At 33.8% G+C, this 16,981-nt stretch overlaps 1 long non-coding RNA gene across 1 annotated transcript; it reads left to right on the top strand.

Moving 5' to 3' along the window:
• The first annotated feature begins 4,841 nt into the window (after positions 1 to 4,841).
• LOC106109050 lies at positions 4,842 to 6,022 on the top strand. Its single transcript, XR_001225989.1, has 2 exons — positions 4,842 to 4,942; positions 5,158 to 6,022. It is a non-coding gene; the product is annotated as an uncharacterized LOC106109050 (long non-coding RNA).
• Positions 6,023 to 16,981: the final 10,959 nt, after the last annotated feature.

Raw genomic sequence — 16,981 nt, 5'->3', positions numbered from 1 at the left:
GACACCGAACAAGTAACATTGTAGGACTAATAGACTTTGTATAAAATATGGTTCAGATATCTTAAATATAATGATGAATAACTAGAAGAAAGTGTTTCAATAGCCCCACACCTCCAGAGCCCCGGACGGGGGAAAGTAACCGTCCAACAGGATCTATATCTAGTTTTACTAATTAATAAGAATTAATGTTGTCTTAAGTATTAAACGCCTGTGTAAATAAAATAGCAATATATTCAGACAGTAAACATGTGCATGTAATATTTTTGACACAGTTTTATAGTTAGCTCTTTAATTGAGACTAAAGTAACTTAACATACTAGCAGATACTGGCAAAGTTACCCGGATATCTCATTGAATTATTCATAGGAAACATTTTTCCCTTTCATTTAACGTCAGAGATGAGAGAACGCTATCAAAATTCTACGCAAGGGGTGGGCAGTAGTAAAAAATTTTACCATCCCCCATTTTCTGGCCGTAAACTGTGGTCAGTTCCCGGCATGTAGGGGACCTTCGGTTTTATGGACCTAATAATTCGGCGTCCCCTGTTGGAAAGAAAGTCACAAATTGTCTATGCATTGTTTTATAGTAACCATCGAAGCGAAATGAATACCTGTGTAGGGGAGTGACTGATTTTATATTCTAATTGAAAGGTAAAATAGATATTAAAACAAATAAAATTTCTTTACTGCAATATTAGAATTTATTTTAATGAAATTAAAGTATATTTTGTACTGTAAATCCCAAACTTTAATCATTATGGTACTGATTGAAATTAAAAAAGAAACTGAACATAATTGTGGAACGCTTTTGGGCGCAATACATGAGTAGTGAAGCGTACACTACCTACACTGTGGTTATATACTGTCGCGGGCAAAATCTAGTGTCTCATTATTTTAAATGATCATCATCATTACCCCTGCCTTATTCTACTCCCGTAGGGTCGGCGCACCGAGTTTTCGTCCTCCAAATAACTCTATCATCCGTCATCTCAGTCATCACTCCCTTCTTGATCGTCACCTTTCACGCAATTCATCTCTTTCTAGGTCTACCTCTACCGGTGTACCCCTCCACATACATAACTAAACTAGTGTCTCGTTATTTTAAAATCATAACAAACTAATTATATTAAGCGTAGGAATTAAGATGTATCTTAAATCTTTTGATTTTCTAGTAATTTTCCGTCAAGTCAACGTTAACGGATTGACACTGCACCAATAACTGGGGCCATCAATCGCGTTCACGTAGGGGCTTATTTTACGAGTGTTTCACGTCGACATCACTACGTACATTTAACTTACGTTATTGCAGAATGTACTCAGTGATTTTATGCCTCCTATCAATGCTACCTTCTAAAATAAAGGCCTTTCCACACTATATACAGCGGTGTTTTTATTCATTAATATTTTTTTATAATTTAATGGAGGACTTAAGGAAAATGTTTATAAGTGGTCAGAAATATGAAACCCTTTGAAATGTTGCTGAAATATGGAATTAATTCCCTACTACATTACATAGTGATGTACCACTCTGTGTCTTTATTACAATAAAGACCTTTTTATTCCTGATTAGACCATTAAAATTGTTTTTTTATTCACCATTAAACGACACTCTGTCAGACTCTAATTTCTCTTTCTAAAAATATTATCTCCCGGAATGTGTGTGGAATTCGTATTACCTTTGCTAAGTGTATCCACAATCCGTGGTTTTGTTGCCGTTTTATTGCACCCCCTCCCCACCCGCGCCGCATTACGCTCTATTACACCTTTCGAATATCCGGGAAACTCCGAAAAAGACATCCGGTTACTGTTACCCTGTTGACTGATATTGAATATGATAGTAATTGCTGCCGCATGTTTATAAAAAGATAGCTGTAGCTCGCGACTTCGTCTGCATGAAATTAGAAAAAAAAATAGCCAATGTTATTCAGTGATAACATCATCATATTCACCAGTCACTACACGTCCCCACCGAGGGGCTCGGAGCCTACCCTAAGTTAGGGTGTCTAGGCCATAGTCAACCACAGTGATAACGTAGCTTTCTTATGGTGAAAGTGTTTCTGAAATCTGTCCAATAGATTTTGAGTTAGTTATTTCAATACATATCTTTCCTCTTCAGATATACTGAGCCGCGAATATCTTTTCTGTCATATCCATACCCTTTCTGTTGACGTCCCGTTTGTTATATAGCCTATCTTACTCAAAGATAACGTAGCTTTCTTAACAATATAAGAATTCTTTAAATCTGTACAGTGTTGGAGCTTGTCCAATGCAAAGAAACGTTCAAATATTCCTCTTTGTAATATTAGTAGTTGTCGCCCGCGACTCCGTCCGCGTAGAAGTCAAAGAAAAGTAAGTAGCCTATGTGTTCTTCTAGACTATCGTCTACATCTATGCCTTTCATTGATATCCGTTCAGCAGTTTAAGCTACAAACTCTAACAAACATCCAAATAAACTTTCGTATTTATAATGTTGAGGATTAGAAATTTATGTTTCAAACACCATAGTTACTTAGGCAAGGGTAAAAAACCCTTCCTTATACAATAAATTGTAAAAATAAAATCCCTTTCGATTCCAAAGTTAAGCAATCGTATAATTAATATGTAAATTGTCCGCTCGACAGTTCGATTGCATACTTACTTATTCTGTGAAGGAATTACTTCGGCGTTCGCCTTTTTTCACCCTTTCCTAGCCCTCCAATACTAATGGACTGGTAAATTGGTTCGCTACGTGACGTCATAATATAAGATCACCCTTTTCCAAGTCGGTTTCTCATTTTAAAATAGAAACTTCTCGATTTTATTTACAAGTGAATAATCTTCTGCTTAAAGAGACTAGTGATGAATTGATGAGTTTACTTTTGATCCAATTTCTTAGATAATTTGATTCGTGGCGTATTTTTAAAAAAAAATTAAACCCACATTACTGCTGTATTAATTTAGTTGCATTTTCATCATTAGGAATTCACAATGAACGAAAATTGCTTTGGTCGATAGATATCTTATACACTAATATTATAAACTAGCTGTTTCTCGCGACTTTGTTCACGTGAATTTAGAAAAATATCGCCTATGTTACTCACAGATAAATTACCTATCTAATGGTGAAAGGATTTTTAAAATCAACCCAGTAGTTTTTGCATGAATCAAAAACAAACAAAAACGAAAAATCTTTCCTCTTTGCTCTGTACAATATGGATACTGATATTTGGTTGTTTGTATTGAATAGGATCCGAAACAACTGATACGATATGAAAAATTCGTTTACTGTTAAGAAGCCAGGCTAATCTTGATGACACAGATTGTAAGAGGTTGTCTAAAGTCAAAGTTTTTACTCAAAGGCGACATAAGTAGATTGGTAGAAAGTATACTTAAAACTTTAAAGTATGAAATCATATTGAATTAAAATTATTAAATGCCATTTACTTTCCAATTGAAAACAATTATTCAAGTACAAACAATACCATCATCTTCAGAGATTCCGTACAAAAGGGAAACTTTGTCCGCCATCTTGTCCGGTGGTCAGAAGTTTGTCCGTGCGTCATAATCTTGCGGCCAGTCCGTCCGGATGTAAACTTCAAACTTAACCGGACAATATGTGAGCAAGTTGTCTACTCGGTACCTTCACACGCTCACGCCTCTTTAAGCAATGTGGGGTAAGCAGCATGCAACAGTGGTCTTGTTAATTGTTTAGTATGTTGAAATTCGTAATTGTCACTTATAACAGGCGAAATGTTAAACCTAAATAGAATAATAAAACACTTTTATTTGTATTTCAGATTAAAAATACAAATTAAATGTAAACTGGTCTATATTGTTCAAAATTATATTTCAAACTAACTGTTCCCGTGCGGCTTCATTCGCATGAAAGTATAAAAACTTTTATTGTTTACGTTTGTCAAATTCTCAATTGCATATGTCAAAATTACCGCTACCATAATAACCTTGCTTCCTTAATGTTGGCAGCTTGTAGTTTATGGTCCCTTACCCACATAAAGTTTTTCCAATTTATTTACCCCCTATGTTTGATAGCGTAAGTGTAGGGTTTTTTTTATTAAAGGAAGAATTATTCAAAAATATGTTGTAATTGCTGACCTTTCGTTCTTTATTAAATGGAACTGAATTTCCTAATACAAAATTCAGATTATTTTGTTTTACTCTCTGTACTGATTTTTGTCAATAACTGAGTAATTACAAAATACAATATTTTAAGTAATTCGTCGGGAATCACTAAACATTTGTTATTCTTATTCATTTAATTCCTGTCAAGTGCAATGGGAATCCCACGCAACTTGTTTATCGCAGTAATTCACCGAGCGTATAAAGGTGTGGCCAACAAGCATAAGAGGTAGCGGAAATAAATACCAGCATTTTAAACATTAAACTAATCTTTAAGATATCTTTATTTGAAATACAAAGTGTTAACTATCTTACTAATGTTATATATGCGAAAGTTTAGATGGTTGAATGTTTGTTAGAGTTTGTAGAACTGCTGAATGGGTCTTGATGAAATTTGGCATAGATGTAGAGGATAGTCTGGAAGAATACATAGGCTACTTATTCTTTTAAACTCCACGCGGACAGAGTCGCCAGCGAAAGCGTATTGTCCTATTTTAAATTGATTTTATATTTTTTGTCTTATTCATAATCAATTTATTGTTTCTTATTCTCTGGATAGAAGGAAATCGTTTATACAGAAGACGGGACTGCATACTGTTTGTAGAACGTAAATTGTAATTCGCATAAAGATTAAAATAATGTATCTTACCACTATGGTCGCACCCGATACTGTAGCTAGTATATTAACCCAACACTTACGATAGCACAAACAGTTTCGCGGTAATTTTTCTGACGTTATGTTCGATTTGAGTGTTTTATAATTCATTATTATCAAAATTATTGTTTAGAAATGAATCGTAAAGCTGCCATTACAAGGAATGTGCCGCGTAAGGTTTTTTTATTGTTTTAATTTTAATATAATAACATATTGAAGAATTTTATAAGTACAATACTTAAATATTAACAACAATACATAATTGAACTATACTGTTGGATAATCGATATAAAATTTAAAAACAAAACAAGCCCCTACATATAAATATCCTAGAAAATAAACTTACATATTGTCCACAAAATTTTTAAAAGGTCGTCTTACTTTTAGAGCAATCATGTCAGGCGACCGTATTCCAACCGCCGACGAACTTGCTGCCGCCGATAGATCCAGTACATCCGACTGAGCCTTTGACACCTGGAGTACCTCCACCTACCACTGCGAAAATCTTTATCAAGACTAAATCTACTAAGAAGACTAAAGAAGATGACAAGAGAATCGCTTAAATTAGATACATATTGTTAAACTGGCCAATGTACAGTGAATCGATGGTTTCTATGAATTATCGTATGCTTGAGACGTAAATACAAGATAAAACTTTAAACGATAAAATGACCTCAAACATTTACATACAATACAATCACATGCCACGATATTCTGTAGATACCATCGTTATGTGATAAGCAAAAACAAGAAATATATGTGAAAAATCAAGATATTAACTATAATGGTCCTTCAAAAATTTAATAATATTGCGCCTTTATATGGTAGATTACGGAAAATATAACCTAAGAATTAAAAAAACATATTATGTATTCCTCGAATAGTTAAATTCTAGTTATAAGTTGTTTAAAAATTATTTTATTTGGATTTAAGAAGTCAACTGGATTCAATGTCAACTTTAGTGCAAAAAACATTTATGTAATATTGCTATGATATTTTAGTAGGCGTATTAAAATTTCATTATTGAAAGTAAATAAAGAAACCAGTATGAAATATAAGATGTTTCTCCGTTGTTAGTGTAGAACCGGACGCAGTTAATTTCGTAAACAGGTTAAGGACTAAGACTAAATGGAATAATAATACTTAATTCGTTTATAGATAAAAAAATACTAAGCTAGTATTATATTACTTTTGTTCTGAGAAAACATCACAATTTGCATAGCAACAACTTAAAATAAACAATAATAGTAAAGTTTTGCATTTGTTACTCTTAAGTACTTTCACTAAATTATCAAACTTCTCTAATTGTCAACAATTGTTAGAAATTGGCGGCAAATGAGCCTAACCACAGACAACGTCTATTGTACATGCATCTCTTTCTTACCTCTAAAGTAATCAATTAAACTCTCTCGCTTCCGCGAAATCAGTTCAGTTTATCACGACCACAGAAAAAAGACGTCACTGACCTCAATAAGTTGGTCTTAATTTGACAGAGTTCTTGTAACTAATTGTGCAGTTAATTTCAACTTTGTGGTATTGTAATAAGGTTGCAATTTAATTGTAAATCAATAACAAGGACCGTTTCAATTTAATATGGCTGTCAATGTTCTAAATGGTCAATTCATTCAGTTGCAAACCGTTCGCGGTATTGTGTACAAGTGAATTGATTTTATTTTAAATTAAAAAATTAATAACATATGTTCCGTGTTGGTGACTTGGAAAGTGTTGCTTGAACGATTTTGGACCTTTTGGACATAGTCCCAGCACATACTTTACCTTGTAAGTTTGTTTTTTTTATTTCTGAACGTGCTGGAGTATGGAATGAATTCGCAACGTGGATTTTTTTATCGTCATAGATTAAGATATTTTATTTTAATACGAATTAATAAAGACATTGAGTTACATTATAACTAACATGGAGTAGAAACAGATGAATAACTCAGAAACCAATTCTGGCTTTCTCTTGCATATGAGTAACAAAAAAGCTTGGTCGTAAATAACAGATTAAAAATAAAATCTTGTATCACTACGTCAACTAATCAAGACCTTTCACTTTTACTATATTATTCCTTCAATAATGTCTACATTGATAGCATATTTCGATCATCTTTGATGCATTTATTACAACACTTTAAAAATCACGAGACATGAAATTCAAGAGCTGCCCTTTTGCAATGTTAAAACCATCTCTCTTTTTATCAAAGGAAATGAAAGGGACAGATTAACTAATAAGTTTTAATTGAGCATTTCCACGTAAAGGGATAGATTAATATCGCTATTTTTAACGTAATTTTTATTGTCAAACTAGAATACAGTGAAACTTTTATATAGTCACTACAAAGTATTTAACAAAGTCGCTTCCCGCTGTCTGTCTGACCCTATGTATGCTTACATCGTTAAAACTACGCAATGGACTTTGATGCAGTTTTTAAAAGAATGATTCAAGAGGGTGATTTAAATAATCTATACTATTATAATAAAGCGTAAACACACACTTCTTTGTTGCCTAAGATGTCAGCAATTACAGCATATTTTTAATAAAAATCCCTACACTTACGTCACGCTTTAGGCTATATATTTTCACACCAATAAACTTAGGGGGTTAATATTTTGAATAAAATCCCTAATGTGGGAGAGAGACCATAAGTTGCTGCCAACATCAAGAAAGCAAGATTGTCACGGTTTGTCATGTCAGTTTGACATTTGCTATTGATAATTGTAAACACTGAAATAAAATTTTCATAATTTCATGCGGATGAAGCCACACGGGAACAGCTAGTACAGGTATAAGATAGAAGGTAAATACTGATAATTTTAAAGGTTCCTAAATCTATTTAAACACATTGAACCAGTAAAGTCGGGGCGGGTCTAGTATATTATAAGGTCTTTGCCAATTTTCTTTATATATTAATTTTTACTCAATAATATAACGGTTTTCTAATTAATTGTAAATTACATCTATAAGTGTATCAAACGCAAGTTTCCAATTTTCAATGTTATGTTGGTATTGCGTGGGTTACCTAGATAAGTTATCAAAAATGTTGAAACCGCAGACCGCAAAATGCGCTCTAATGTTTACCTCTTAAGTGCATAATTTGTTATTGCGTTGTATTTAATATTACATAGGCTTTTTTTAATTGCAAACGGATGGAGTCGCGGGTGAAAGTTAGTTTAATATATCTAGTCCGCGTGGAATTAAAAAAAAAACATAGCCTATGTTACTCGCTGATAACGTAGCTTTTTAATCGTGAAAGAATTTTTTAAATCGTCCCAGTAGGTTTTGAGTTATTTTAATCTAGACTATTATAATAAAGCGTAAACACACTTCGTTTTTGCCTAAGATATCAATTACATCATATTTTTGATGTATTCTTTTTTTTAATAAAAAACCATACACTTGCGACACGCTATAGGTTATATATTTTAACGCCATTAGCTTAGGGGGTAAATATTTTGGATAAAAACCATAATGTGGGAAAGTGACCATAAGTTGCTGCCAACATCAAGGAAGCAAGGTTGTCATCATGTCATGTCATTTTGACATTTGTTATTGATATTTTGACATTAGTAAACAATAAAATAAATTTTTCATAATTTCATAAGGATGAAGTCGCACGGGAACATACTAAAATACAAATCATTTCTCTTTATAATATTAGTAATGATTTAGTTGATGGTTGAAATATTGAAGAAAATACACTGATTGGATCGAATCTATTACCCGATGTTTCGCTACTTGTCACTGAGTTATTCGCGCTTTCGTGTAATAAAACTAAGAAATGGTATTGGTTGCAACCAACATATGAATCAAATATTTCATTTTTACATATAAACACGTACAAATACTTCTGACTGTATTTTACGTGATTTAAATATAAACAAAGAAGATATTATTACCTTTCTGTTATACATAATCATCTTACTAATATTATAAATGCGAAAGTTTAGATGGATGTTTGTTAGAGTTTGCAGCCTAAACGGCTAAACGGATTTTAATGAAATTTGGTATAGATGTAGAGGATAGTCTAGAGGAACACATAGACTACTCACTATTGTTTTTTGAACTCTACGCAGAGTCCACTGCAAGGAGTTAGGTTGCACAAAATTAGACCTCGTTCAAAAAAGGATGGTTATAAAGTATCAGTTAAATGCTTTCAAGGACGTCAATTGCTTGGACATGACCTTGCTGATAGCAGGGTTGGTGACTTGCGGTTAAAAGACTTCTGATAAAATTGAATTGCGTATTACCACAAAAGACTAGAAGAATATCTGTGCAAATTGCCTAAAAAAAGGATTCAATATCTTACTAGTTAAGAATTTTGGAATATTAATCTAGATTTCGCCCGCGACTCTGTATAAAAGTACTCTGTAAATTAAAAAAATAATTAGCTTATGTGTTCTTCCAGACTATCCTCTACATCTATGCCAAATTTCATCGAGATCCGGTCAGCAATAAAGGCTAAAAACTCTAACAAACATCCATCTAAACTTTCGCATTTATAATATTAAAAAGATTTCAAAGTTTAGATGGATGTTGAATCTGCCTAAACGGCTGAAGACATCTCCTCGATGAAGGTATATCTTGAGAATAATAGAAGATCACATAGGCTACTTTTGTTTTTTTAAAATTCCACGCGAAATCGCTGGTAAAAGATCGTAACACCATAAAAATCAATTAAAGTATTGGAAATCTTAGTCTTGTGGATCCTATTCGTAAGCAGGTCACCTGCCGCTGACATTCCACTGACGGTATGACTCACTGCAATTAGCCAACACTTTCTACCTGAAGTGATTCACCTCCTTTGTCCTATATGTAAAGTGTTAGAAAAAAAACATCAATAAAAGCATGGTATAACGTCATTGTAAAGTTTTTTGTTATTCAAGTTAGTTAATTTTTTTTTATTTAAGTATGTTTTAAATGCCCTTAACAGTAGTAGGACCTCCTACGGGTCTGAAACTAGTTAGTGACGTCCGTGCGATCGGATTTTATAATTAGTTTTGGATAATATCTTACGAAATATTAAACAATTACAACATTATTGTTATGCCGTTTTCCTAGTCTCCCTTATAAACAACTAGCTTTCGTCCGCGACTCCGTTCGCATGGCATTAAAATTACTTAATCAGTGGCCTATGTGTTCTTCCAGACTATGTTCTACGTATATGCCTAATTTCAGCGAGATTTATTAAGTCGTCATGGAGATATCTTTTACAAACATCTGTCCAACAATGTTCAAACATTCTCTTTTATAAGTAAGAAGTAAGTAAGAAGTAAGATGATTCTAAAACTATTCCAAGTGATAACATCTCTATCAGTGAAGAATATTTATGATTTCAACCGATACATATTTTACTATCTTTAAAACTATGTTATTATTGTGAAATGCATTTGCAAATCCTTCCAAACCTGTTAGTTGATAGTTATTCCGTCTGACCGGGTCAACTTTCGCAAATATTTATACCGGGGTTTATCCTCAACATTTTGATATCGACTTTGATTGTGCAACATGCGTGAAGTGGTAAGTTCAACAACCTTAAGTTTTATCCTTAAGTTAGTATGCTAAGTAACACAAAGCAATTAATCTTTTTAGTGTAATTTTGTTTACATAATTCGTAAGCCGTACATCAGTTAAATAAAAATCTTCACAGTTGCAAAGGAAGTCAGTAAAATGAAGTAACTGGCATAGCTATTGGTATATTGCTTTGACAGACGCCAGCTATATGTTCACGAGATCGTAAGTGTCGAGCCACGGCAGTGACAACCTTTGTACCCCAATAGTCGATAGCTGTGACAAATGCTGCAAGCGACTTGAATGTCAGCTATTGGTATAATGCTTTGACACACGCCAGCTATATGTCCACGAGATCGTAAGTGTCGTGCCACGGCAGTGACAACCTTTGTACCCGAATAGTCGATAGCTGTGACAAATGCTGCAAGCGACTTGAATGTCAGCTATTGGTATAATGCTTTGACACACGCCAGCTATATGTTCAAGAGATCATATGCAACGAGCCACGGCAGTGACAACCTTTATACCCCAATAGTCGATAGCTGTGACAAATGCTGCAAGCGACTTGAATGTCAGCTATTGGTATAATGCTTTGACACACGCTAGCTATATGTTTACGAGATCGTAAGTGTCGAGCCACGGCAGTGACAACCTTTGTAACCCAATAGTCGATAGCTGTGACAAATGCTGCAAGCGACTTGAATGTCAGCTTTTGGTATAATGCTTTGGCACACGCCAGCTATATGTTCAAGAGATCATATGCAACTAGCCACGGCAGTGACAACCTTTGTATCCCAATTGTCGATAGCTGTGACAAATGCTGGAAGCGACTTGAATGTCAGTTAGCATGCCAGTTAGTGTTTATAGAGTAGTTCCACGTGTGGCGTGCATGTAAATGTGCCAGTGAAGCATATGAATTCCAACTCTTAATGCGTCATTTAGAAGACAATGTTGGTTTAATCGTACTTATCTTACTAATATTATAAATGCGAAAAGATGGATGTTTGTTAGAGTTTGTAGCCTTAACTGCTGAATGGATCTCGATAAAATTTGGCATATATTATTAAGAAAAAAATTAGTACCGCGCTGTAGAATTGGTTAGAAAACTAGATTATTGGCATAAACGTCACATCTCTGACAGCTGTCAATGTCTTTGAAGGATATGCTCGCGCCTTCCTGGCGAGTTGTCTAGTGGAGTGGTTAAATTAATATTGCTAAGCACAATTATTTTGTTTGTCCTGTTAATTACGTGTTTATTATTATTATTATTTTTAATTACTTTGTTGTGTGTGTGTTGTTTTTTTTTTCCTCTTATTCCAAATTGTGTTGTAGTGGTGATAAGATTAAATGTTATTTTATTTTATTTTTTTATTTTAATTATATTGTCTAAAATATGTAGAGGATAGCTTAGCACATAGATACTTTTTTTTAATTCCACGCTTACGGAGTCGCTAGGAAAGCTAGTTTTAGTACAAACCAAGTGTCACTGTAAATGTATAGACATTACATGCTAACAAGTTGTAGATTTTTACTGCTATGACACACCTAACGGAATTAACGGTTCTTACTTTCGATCAATGACCCAGCCTAAATCTAGTGGAAGAATATTTAAAACACGTCAGAGTAATTCATATAGTGAGTGGACAAAGGTTAAGGTGCCTTTTCACTGTTTGTTATACGGGTACTGATTGATTTTTAGAACGGGCGTACATTTGACTACGCACAACAGTTGTGCGATTGTCGATTGTTTCGCAGCCAATTCAACTGTTTAGTTGCACAACTAAATACTAAGCTCTTAGTATCAAAGCGAGACTAAACAGTTGTGCGTTTTTACTCTCGAATCCTGTCATTAAGACACTAAATGAAATAGTCCAAAGATGTTACCACATATCTATTTTAAGTACTATATTATTTGGCAGTATTATAATCGGAAGTGTAACGTCAACGAGGAAGCACCCAATTTACAATCGAACGCATTTAGAACGTCGGTCAAGGGTAACCCTAATCACCTATTACGACCACTAATTAATTGTTATATTAGATGCCTTGATCTAAATATAGTTTTATTTTTATTATCAAGGTCAATTTGTGTATTATAGGAGCAAATATGATTTAACGGTTTTTAAAAGAAATAGATGTAAAAAAAATCAATCGAAGCCGACTGCAATTGCTAGTGCTAAATTACTGTTCGTAGTAACCAGTTTCTAGAAATTGTCAAGAATTTACTACTGTTCATAATTTCGAAAGTTTAGATAGATTTTTGTTAGAGCTTGTAGCCTAAATTGCTGAACGGACCTAGATTATATTTGGCATAGATGTAGAGCATAGACTGGGAGAACACATAGGCTACTTATTTGTGTGTTTTTTTACATTTCCCGCGAACGAAGTCACTTTCGAAAGCCAGTAAAAAAGAATGGGTTTATCGGTGTGTCTCGTTCTGAATTTCTAAAATTAAAATTTAAAAATCTGTCAGTTAAAAAGCATGCAGGGTGCAACACTAGATGTGGGTCAATTGACCCTTGACCGGGTTTCATTTTCACTTGTATCACCACAAACGGACCCTTGAAATACATTCAAAACAATAGCAACACTACATTCTAAATTGGAACGGAATATATTTTTAGGATGAATTTTAACTAGGAAAAAAGATATTGAAGTAGACAATGTTACGGTGCGATTGCACTGATCCTCTAGGTATTTAGTTATAATGTGTTATTTTTTTTTATTGTGACGAAAATGTACTTCTACATCTTACTAATATTATAAATTAGCTGTTCCCGTGCGGCTTCATCCGCATGAAATTATTTTATTGATAACATTTGTCAAACTCCCAATTCCAAATGTGAAAATAACCAATACCATTATAACCTTGCTTCCTTAATGTTGGCAGCTTGTAGGTTATAATCCCTTTCCCACATGAAGGTTTTTTTCTAATTTATTTTACCTAAATTTAACAGCGTGAACTACATCTTAAAGCGTGTAAGTGTAGGGCTTTTTATTAAAGAAGGAATTATTCAAAAATATGCTGTGATTGCTGACATCTTACGCCACGAAGATGTGTTTACGCTTTATTATATTAGTGCAGATGAGAAAGTTTAGATGGATGTTTGTTAGAGTTTGTAGCCTAAACTACTGAACGGATCTTGAAATTTGACATATATAGAGTCTGGAAGATAAAGTAGGCTCTTACTTTGTGTTTTTTGACCGACTTCCCAAAAGAAGGAGGAACTCAATTCGTCTGTATTTTTTTTTATGTGTGTTACGGCATAATAATTACACGCGTTAGAGTCGCGGGCGATAGCTAGTTTAATTATAAATCTTACAAACATTATCACCGAGTACGTATTAAAATGTGAATCATTTATTAACAATGTTACTCTGACCTTCGACGTATGCAGTTTAGTAACCGCCTTGGCTTCACTATTGAATGTTAATGCAGGCAACGAATCCTCAACGAGTTTTTCACGCATCAAAAAATGTTTTTTAAAAATTAATTCATTGTAGATTTTTTGTTCATTGTTATTGTGCCGTATAGTACAAGAGATTCCAATTTGTCAATTATCTCTTAAGACGTTAAGGCCCTGATACCTGATTGTGCATCTTTGGAAGGATAGAACAGGATTTCTACAAAGATTTGATTCGTGATATTTTAGTATGTGTAACTTCAGTCCTTTAACTAAAGTCTCGTGGAACAGTATCACGATTGGACAAACTTTTCTCGATATATTTATGTTTAGTCTCGATTTTTAGTTGTGAAACTAAACAATTGAATTAGCTAGGAAACAATCGACAGTCGCACAATAATTATGCGATTGTTTAGTCAAAGATGTGTGTCCGTTCTTAAACATAGGCATTGAATAAATTAGGATTCCTAATTCCAGTGCTTGGAAGCGTTTTCTAAAGTAATCTAAAATTAATATACGTATGTTTTCGTATATTTTAATCGCTTTATCAGTGACGGAAAATCAATAATCGGTTGGCAATTATCGATTAGATAAAAGCCGCACACTATAAACAATATTGTAACAATTATCAGTAACAGTCGAACTGTACAGTTAAAACTGATGTGTGTAAAACTGATAAGACAGTTTAACTGATAGTTATCATTAGTAACAGTCGACTTGTTATGTTTAAATTGTGCAATTAATACCAGCTCCGTACGACGACTTGCATCTAAACAGTTCAACTGTTCAGTTAAAATTGTCAGTTAGAACAGAACGTCTAAACTTTATTGACTAATTAATTTTAATATATTTCATAATAGTTACTAAGGTAGACGCCTGATATGAAACTTTAATTATATACTAGCGGATGCCCGCGACTCCGTCAGCGCAGAAATAAAAGTAACCTACGCGCTATTCCAAACAGTAATCTCTGTTCAAATTTATTTACGCCAGTAGCTGGCATACCACAATATATTAGTAACGACTTCATCAGTGTTTAATTAAAAAGTAATAAAAAAATTAGCCTATGTTATTCAGTTATAAATTACCTTTCTAATGGTGAAAGAATTTTTGAAATCTGCCTAGTAGTTTTTGCGTCAAATATATACAAAAATACAAATACTTTTCTCTTTATAATATTAGTATAGAAGAAGTAAGATGCCATTAATGTTGTTCTCATCCGGAATCGGAGTTTGTTTTGTTTCTTTATGTAAAATATTTTCTGCGAATTCCTTCTGGGGTTATGATTCATCTAGTTAATCACATGCATTGACTTAAGTATGGACTTCTTTGTGTTTGAACTGTATTTGTACGGAATATTAAATACAAAAGCATGAATGAATGAACTAATATTGGTAACTATTGTTTTATAATTAACTAGTTTTCTTCAATATTTGGAATTAAAAAAACAAAAGTAACTAGTCTATGTGTTCTTCCAGACTATCCTCTACATCTATGCCAAATTTCATCGAGATCCGTTCAGCCGTTTAGGCTACAAACTTTAAGAAAGTGCTTTGCCTTCCTGGACCATTTAATGGCTACTTCAGATATTACAAGTATGTTTCTGGTAGAGTAATTAACTGTTGCTACACAGTGAAATGAACTATGATAGTAGTAGTAATAAAGTCGAAATTTCTTAAACATAATGTTAGCTAACTGTTATACCACGTATCACAGACATCTACGTAACATCGAGCTAATCTTACCCCCGTCCCCCGCAACCCTCCACAGATAAAAAAGGACAATTTATATTTAAAAAAATATCTTTTATTCACAATCCGGGATATAACCCTTTAACTTAGGAGACAGTTTACAAAGAAAAGGGGGGCCTTTCGCACACCTCGAGCACGTAGCAAGACCAATGATCCTAAATTAACGTCGCCAAGGGGTCTAATCGACCATTTTTTCCCGCCTGATTACCAAGGAAGGCTAATATTGACCCCCAACCCCCTTACGAAGCCACCCAGCTCAAACAAATGTTAACCCTTTATTCGCCCGTTCCCCTTTCGAAAAAAAGCCCATAAAATATATCTAATTAAAAAATATTCCCGACTCAAGACTGACGTTCATAAAGAATGTCAATTAAGGACCGGGACGTTTTTTCTTCGGCTGTATATTTTTTTTTCTTTTCGGTAATATTTTCTGTCGTTCCGCGGCCAGCAAAGGGTTAAGATAGCGAAATTAGTATCGGTATGAAATATTGAGTAATTTAATATTTGCCGTCGGAGCCCTTTGTGGGGCTGGGCGGCCTTTTGTTTGAAGTGTTGCGATTATATTTTTCTTTATAATCTGTTGTAATCTATTAGTGTTTGGGATATCAAAGGGGATGTACGGGCTTTGCTTTGTTTAATTACTGATAAAAAAAAAACTCCAAAATCACTTCGATACTTCGATATCCAAACTTTCTACAAACTTTTCGAATCAACATCTTAGGTTCGAAAAACTTACCAACTATCATTGTAAAGTGTCATCAAATTCAAATTTAAAAAATAAAAAAAAAACTCATGATTTTATATTACCTTATTTAAAACTAGCTTTCGCCCGCTACTCCGTCAGTGTGAGATTTAATAAAAAAGAAAGAGGGTAGCCTATGTGTTCTTCCAAACTATCCTCTACGTCTACGCCAAATTTCACCGAGACCCGTTAACGCGTTTAGGCAACGAATTCTAACAAACATCCATCCATCTAAACTTTCGCATTTATAATATTAGTAAGAAGTAGGATTAGTAAGATAAACAATATTGATTTTAATTAACCTTAGTACGTTACCTTCTTATAGCTACTAAATACTAATTTTATAAAGAAAATCCTCTCATAATTCATGTATTCAACCAAAAAGGTAAAAAAAAACATCCTGTTTACTTGTACTTAGTATTCAATTATAAATTGAGTACGTAATTCCGACCTCCCGACGCGGCGTAGACGAGGTGCGTTTGTCATGCACTAATTCAATTTACGAAACGAAAATATATCATTTTGGATTACTACGGGACGTGGAAAAAAATTAGCGAAGCGACTGAGCGTGAACGTATATAGAAATCTTCGACGAAAACTGGGGCCTTCCTTGAAAAATCCTTATTAAATCCGACCCGGGGATAAATAAGTTCGTTTGCTGTTTTTTTTCCCCGTCTTCCTTTTTGTGAATTAGTAAACATTTTTACCGATTTGTATGGCTTACGACGGCCGTAATTAGTGATTGTCTCCTAAACGCCAGCTCTATTCCATGTTTTTTTCTTCGCTCAACGAAAGAGGGTCGGAT

This window comes from Papilio polytes, unplaced genomic scaffold, assembly GCF_000836215.1.
Source record: "Papilio polytes unplaced genomic scaffold, Ppol_1.0 DF821322.1, whole genome shotgun sequence".
Taxonomy (NCBI): domain Eukaryota; kingdom Metazoa; phylum Arthropoda; class Insecta; order Lepidoptera; family Papilionidae; genus Papilio; species Papilio polytes.
This window is presented reverse-complemented; position numbering and strand designations above follow the sequence as displayed.